This window comes from Muntiacus reevesi, chromosome 2, assembly GCF_963930625.1.
Source record: "Muntiacus reevesi chromosome 2, mMunRee1.1, whole genome shotgun sequence".
Lineage (NCBI taxonomy): Eukaryota > Metazoa > Chordata > Mammalia > Artiodactyla > Cervidae > Muntiacus > Muntiacus reevesi.
The window spans coordinates 248,330,147-248,336,553 of NC_089250.1; positions in this window are offsets into that span (position 1 = coordinate 248,330,147).

Genomic DNA, 6,407 nt, shown 5'->3' on the forward strand with positions numbered 1-6,407 from the left:
ACAGCTGCCCTAATAGGTCTTGTGGTATCTTGTCTTTACCCAGCTTTTTTGCCCCCCTCTTCCTCTTGTAACAGTCCCTTCTGTACTGACCACAAGAACACAAGTCAAGACATCCAGGAGCTCAAAGATAAGTTCAGGGACTGTTGAGCCGATTAGAGTCTTTCAACAGAATTTTTTCAAAAGAGACTTTAGCAAGGATACTTTGATTTGAGGTCACTAGGCTGATAAGGTGAAAGCCTAAAGTTGCTTGGAACCTAATTCTTTACCAGAGAGGGCAGGTCTGCTGTCATTGCACAGGATGAGGCGACATGATGGTATTCTCATTTCTCATTCCTAAAGTCCCTGGACTGGATTCAATTTCCAGAGCTCTTCCTGGGATTCAGTGGGTTCCCCAGGACCAGTGGAATGATTCCCCTTTTGTTATATTTCTGTTTGTTGCTTTGAAGAAACAATGTATGTATTATATCTTTGTTTTCTAATGGGGAGAAAAACCCAAAGAGATATCAGACTTGGAACCCGGAGCTGCCTGGCTGCAAAGGCACAGCTCTTACTCTCTAATCTTCATCATGTCTTCAGAGCCATGTTATGCTCAAGGAACTGCATATAACAGGCTTTTGAGGGTGAATGGAAGAAGGGGTATGGTGATAGTTTAAACTGGAGACCCAAGTGGAAACAAAATGAAGGACCTTGGAAGGTTTTTCTTGACTATTTCAGTAAATTAAGTCCCCCCAATTCACCCACAACGTTCATCCCTTAATATATCAATTATTTGTATTTGCCTGTACTGTAGATAAAATCTTGTATCATACTTAAATAAAATACCTTCTTATAAATGTTTTCATGTTGCTACATAGTCTCATGATCCCCTTAACAAATCCACTACTATTGCAATAATATTTGGATAGTTTGGGGCATTGGTTTTATAATAATAATATTGAATACTTATACCTTTTGAAGCACCCTCGCCTTTTTATTTCCATAAAATTTTTTTCTTAAAATGCCCATAGTGAGATAAATACCTAGAATGGGGTTACTGTGTCAGCATGTATAGGTAAGTATAACCAGATGGTGTGAGGTTCATGTAAGAGTGAAATAGATATAATAGTGCAGGAATAATAGGCTCAAAATTGCAAAAGAGAAACAGGAGAAAACCAATCTTCCACTCCTGTTGCCTGGGTATGTGTGGGGAAAATCACCAGGGCAGGCCTTATGTCCTACAAAGCCTCTTGCATTTCTCTGTGCAATCGTGGATAAGAAAACAATTCTTCTGTTATTAGGTATACTTATGCTGGTGCTCAGGTCTTTATAGCTGCAGTGGGCCTTGATAGATACTGAACTAGTTAATTACTTTTTGTTAAAAATGCAGATGTCACATCAGGGAAGGTTTTAATGACTGCCCAGCTAAATTGGTCTCCTTTTAAATTCTAATGGATTATGTTGATGTCCTTCATTTTACCATGATTTGTACTTTTGATGGATTGGTTTTTCTCCCCACCCTGAAGTAGATGGTGAGTTCCAGGAAGGCAGAGTCCACATCATTTGGCTAACTTTTGTTTCCTTGCTTATCAAAAAGCCAGGGACACAATAGGTACTTAATGTAGTCTTGTTAACAGTACAGTGGAGATGTGTTGATAGTCAAAGAAGATTGGCTTTTCAAAATGAAAAGATGCTCCATTTTGAAATCAGAATACTGCAAAAGAAAGCAGTGAAATATTATTTCATATTCATTAGGCTGGCAAAAAATTAGAAGTCTGGCAGGGAGAAAATGAGAACTTGTTCTTCATTGGCGGTGTAAGGGAAGTTCCGTATCTTCCCTTGCTCTTGATATAGGACTTACAGGGCTCTGTCTTTGGACCTCTTTTCTTTTTTTACTGTCCCCCTCACTGGGGCTGTCATCCAGTCTGAAGGCTTTAAATACCCACTTGAAAATTTTATCTCCATTCCAAGAGTCCATACTCATAACCAACTGCCTACTTGACATCTCCACTTGGACTTCTAACAGACATCCCAAATTTAATATATCCAAAGATGAACTAACTCATGATCTCCCCATCCCAATCTCATCTTTTATCAAGTTCCTCCCTCAAACCTCCCATCTGAGAAAACGTAAGCCCCGTTGCTCAAGCCCCACATTGGGTAACCATTCTTTTTTTTTTTTTTTTTCGGGTAACCATTCTTGATTCCTTTTTTTCACATCCCACATCCAAGGTTCATTAAGTTCTGTTTGCTAACTTGCAGGATGTATGAGGACGGCCATATCTTGTTGCTTTTCTCTCTTTCTGGAATCCTCTTCCCCTAATATCACTTGGTTTGGTTCCTCACCTCCAGCAGATATTTGTTCAGTGAACCCTTTCTTGACTATTGTACCAAAATAGCAATTTGTGGGAATTCCCTGGCAGTCCAATGGTTAGGACTCTCTGTTTTCACTGCTGAAGGTACAGGTTGAATTCCTGCTCAGGGGAACTAAGATATCACAAGCTGTGCAGTGTGGCCAAAAAATAACAATAGTAAAAAAGCAGTCCCCTTTCATGGCACACTCCCATCTCCCTTCCCAGCTTCATTTTCTCTACAGTACCTACCACCACCTGACATAGTAAATATTTTACTTACTTTTTATATGCCCTTCTGTTTTTTTGGGTGTGTGTGTGTGTAAATTTTATTGAAACATAACATTCTTAAGGTACAAAAATAGGTGAACAGCTTGATAGTTGAGAACAGCAACTTACATATCTTGCTCAGTGCCCTTTCCACAGTATAGGAGATAACGCCAATGTTTAATGAATGGTTGAACTGCATGTACATGTACTAACAAGGCTAACATCAAAAACAATTGAAGATGAAGTTACACAGAGGGATTATATACAATGTGATAAAACTTATTAAAGGGCCATATCATAAAAATCAACTTGTGAAGTAAAAGTAGGAAAGTATTAAAATATCAGCTTTAGAGTGGTGGTTTCCTCTGGAGCTAGAGGGGGAAGGGATGGGAAGGGATAAAGAAAGACAAACTTTTATAGTTTTTTTTAAATAAAAAATCTCAAAATATTAATATTTGCTAAAAGAAGGTGATGCATATTTGTCGTATATGCGTCTCTGAATGTTAAACTCTTTTACAGTTAGTTTGCCTCCCTGCTCTTAATCTGGTCCCTCCTCACACACAACCAAGCTGGGGAATCATGCTTGGTTCCCCCTTGGTACCATGAACCTATGCTGACCTATTCAGCATGCCTGAAGGATTTAGGAAAAGGAATAATGGGCAATCGTGTTTCCAAGGGTGCGAAGTTGATCCAGGCCCAAGAAAGGGATGTCTTGGTACTGTAAAATCAAGTAGAGCAGTTCCCACTCTAGAAATGCCATATTAGGGAATAATTAAAAAGAAGGGGAGGACAGGGGAGCAGAGGGCTTCCTATAGAAAAGCAGCATAAATGATTATTGGCAGGTGTTGGTGGAAGGAAAGAGCTAATTTTTGCTAGCAAGTTTTAGTGAAAGCCCTATAATTTTGAAAAAAAACTTTTTTTTGTTAAACATTTTAATGGATAAAGGAGCCAGGAAATTTGGACCTGGTAACATAGATGGTATTTTATTCTGGTATGACCAGATAAGTATTAGCTGTAATGATTAATGTGGTTTTTGTTTTACTATGTGCATTAAGAAACTGGCAATTACCAGTTCTCAGATTTTATTATTCATTTTCAAAAGTTAAAGAGTTGTCACAGGGTTTTGGCATGGATTTTTTCTATTAGCTTAGAATTGCTGCTAAAATCTGAATGATGAAAAAATGTCATGTTCCCCTGCATTCTAGAGGGCACCACACGAAGCAGGCACATGCTCCCCACAGGATGCATGAGAAGGTGGAGATGCACAGCCTCTCACTCCTAGGGCCCCACTGACTACCCACAGAACAGTCATATCCAGGGGAGATGGTGCCTCTGGTCATAGGCTGAGCCCTTTCTCCCTCCCCATGCATGGCGCTACGGATATCAGGCACCAAGAGCTATTAGGGGCATCTGAAATCACTGGAACTTATGTCTTTATCCCCATCAAAACCACAGGCCCACTACGCGGCTACTACCCCGAGTTCTTAGGAGAGCTCGCCGTGCACTCATGACGTGTGTATTTGGTGGCAAGGCGGTGGGGAGTAATCTAACACGGATAGGTGCTGCAAGAGTCTGGAGATTTCTGAGGGGAGGGGTGTGCTGCTGGAGTAACCTCTACCCGCTGAGTGTGAAGCCCTCTGAGGGTCCGCCTTTGTGGGTGGAGTTCGAAACTGAGACAAGCCCACGCTCTCCTACTTCTTTGCTGTCAGTGTTCACAAGACCAAGATCTTGAATTTTCAGTGGATCTTGGGTAGGGTGACTGTATATAGTGCGTGTTCAGTCGTTATTGATTCACTAAACCAGGACCATTGAGCTCATTCTCAAGGGGGAGCCAAGTAGATGGGAAGCTGGGATTGTGTTGGCACACCGGGACATGTGTTTATCCTGTGCCTGAGCCCACCCGAGGAAAGAAGTTAGACGGTGGGCAGGAGCCATCGGACTGTGTCCCAGGGGCTGCCCCACCAAACTTGCGTGTGACCCACCTGGAGAGGGGTTGGAGGCGAGGACTAAAGTAGCCCACTCCTCTATGAATGAATACAGTGGGCCGGGATGAAGCTGCATGCAGCCCCCAAACCAGCGCGCATCTCCCTGTGAGGAAGCCACCTATGGGGCAAGCCACCGGCCTCCAGCTCAACAGGACTAAGACAGCCGACAGGCACCTTCCTTCTCAACCATTGTTCGACTCATTCGGGCCTCTAAGAATTAAGGTGTGAATCTGGAGTTTTGAACTGGTCTAGTCTAAGTTTTAATAAACCTAAGTAAGCACAAAATTGCTTTTTCTCATGTTATGAGCTCCTAACAGGTATTTGATAACCTGGCAAGGGCGAAAAGCCGTTTTAAAAGGGTGACTCAAAAAAAAAAAAAGACTCCAGTCACATTAACTTTATAGTATAAAAGTTAGAATTAATAACAGGAAGTTCTGGGTGTGCCTTTTAAAGAAGTGTCAAAGGAAGCCCACTTGGACTTCCCGGGCGCTTCCACTGCAGGGGGCACGGGTTCCATTGGTGTTGATTGGGGAACTAAGATCGCGCATGCTGCGAGGCCAGAAAAAAGAAAGGAAGCCCATTTCCACCCCGGAACATTGTACCAGCTCTGGGTTGGGAGTATAGTCCACGGAATTCGGCCACACGCGTGCGGACGGAGCGGCCCGGGGGGGAGGGGGGGGGGGGGCGGTCGTCGCGCGACTGGAGACTACACTTCCCGAAAGGCTTGGCGGTGGAGTACTTCCGTTTTGAAGTATTCCGCCGCCGACGGGGGCGCTCGAGAGGAACGTGGGTCTGACCCCTGACAACATTCAGTTTCGAGCTGCGCCGGGACGTTTGCATTTCGTATGGTGGTCATTCCCTTTTGAGAAAGTGCGGAGGGGGAAAAAGTTGGGCGCGCGCATGATATTTGCCCATAGCCAGGCTACCCTCCTGTGGCCTCCACCCGTGTCCTATGGCTAGCCTAGAACATCCCAGGCCGGGACCTTGTCCTGTTTTCCCGGGCTCTGCCCATTGGCCGGAAACTGCCATGTCTGTCACGTGATCTGGATAATTTGGGAGCCGTTGAATCATACTGAGGGAAAGTTGCACGCTCAAAATAGCCTGGAGTTAAAACTCCCCTCTGGTTGCTCCTCACCATTCTATGCAAAACAAAGAACTCTCTCACCGGTAGAAAAAAAAATGGACCTGTTAAGGTTGATTACGCCCAGCTCCCAGCCAGTCCCAGCCGATCTCCAGAATTCCTTGCCCCAGCCATGTAAGAGATAACTAATCTAAACAGCCTTGGAGAAGAACTGGCCCCCTTAAGACGGTAGATTTCCACATATATGTCTGTATATACTTACTCATTTCTTGGGTTAGTGCAGCAGCTCACTAATACTGATGCCCCCTCTCGCCTCGTTAAAGGTGATCTGTTCCTGTAAAGTGCCAGTCTCTGTCTTTTTCCGAAACTCACCTCTAACTCCCTTACCCTATGATAGGAGGTAGTCTAGGTAAGTGGAGAAGTTTAAGGTAACATCTCCACTTTCTGGAAAAAGTGTGGCTTTTCCTGAGGAACTGTGAATTTCTACTTTGAAGCAGAGCCATAAAACCAGAAACACTATCTCCTCTTCCTCTCTTCCAGTCAGCTCTCTTCCTTGGGACAGGGAAGGGTCCTGTGCTGTTAGGCTGGAGGGAGAGTAACCTAGCGTTGAGTGAAGGGTTACACTAAGGGTAATGGTAATCTAGGTAATTAGGGCCGACTCTTCCATGAAAAATAACTTAAGCTGAATAAAACGCTGAGAAAAGAAAAGCATTCCAAAGAGCTAAGGGAGAGTGAAGAATTAAC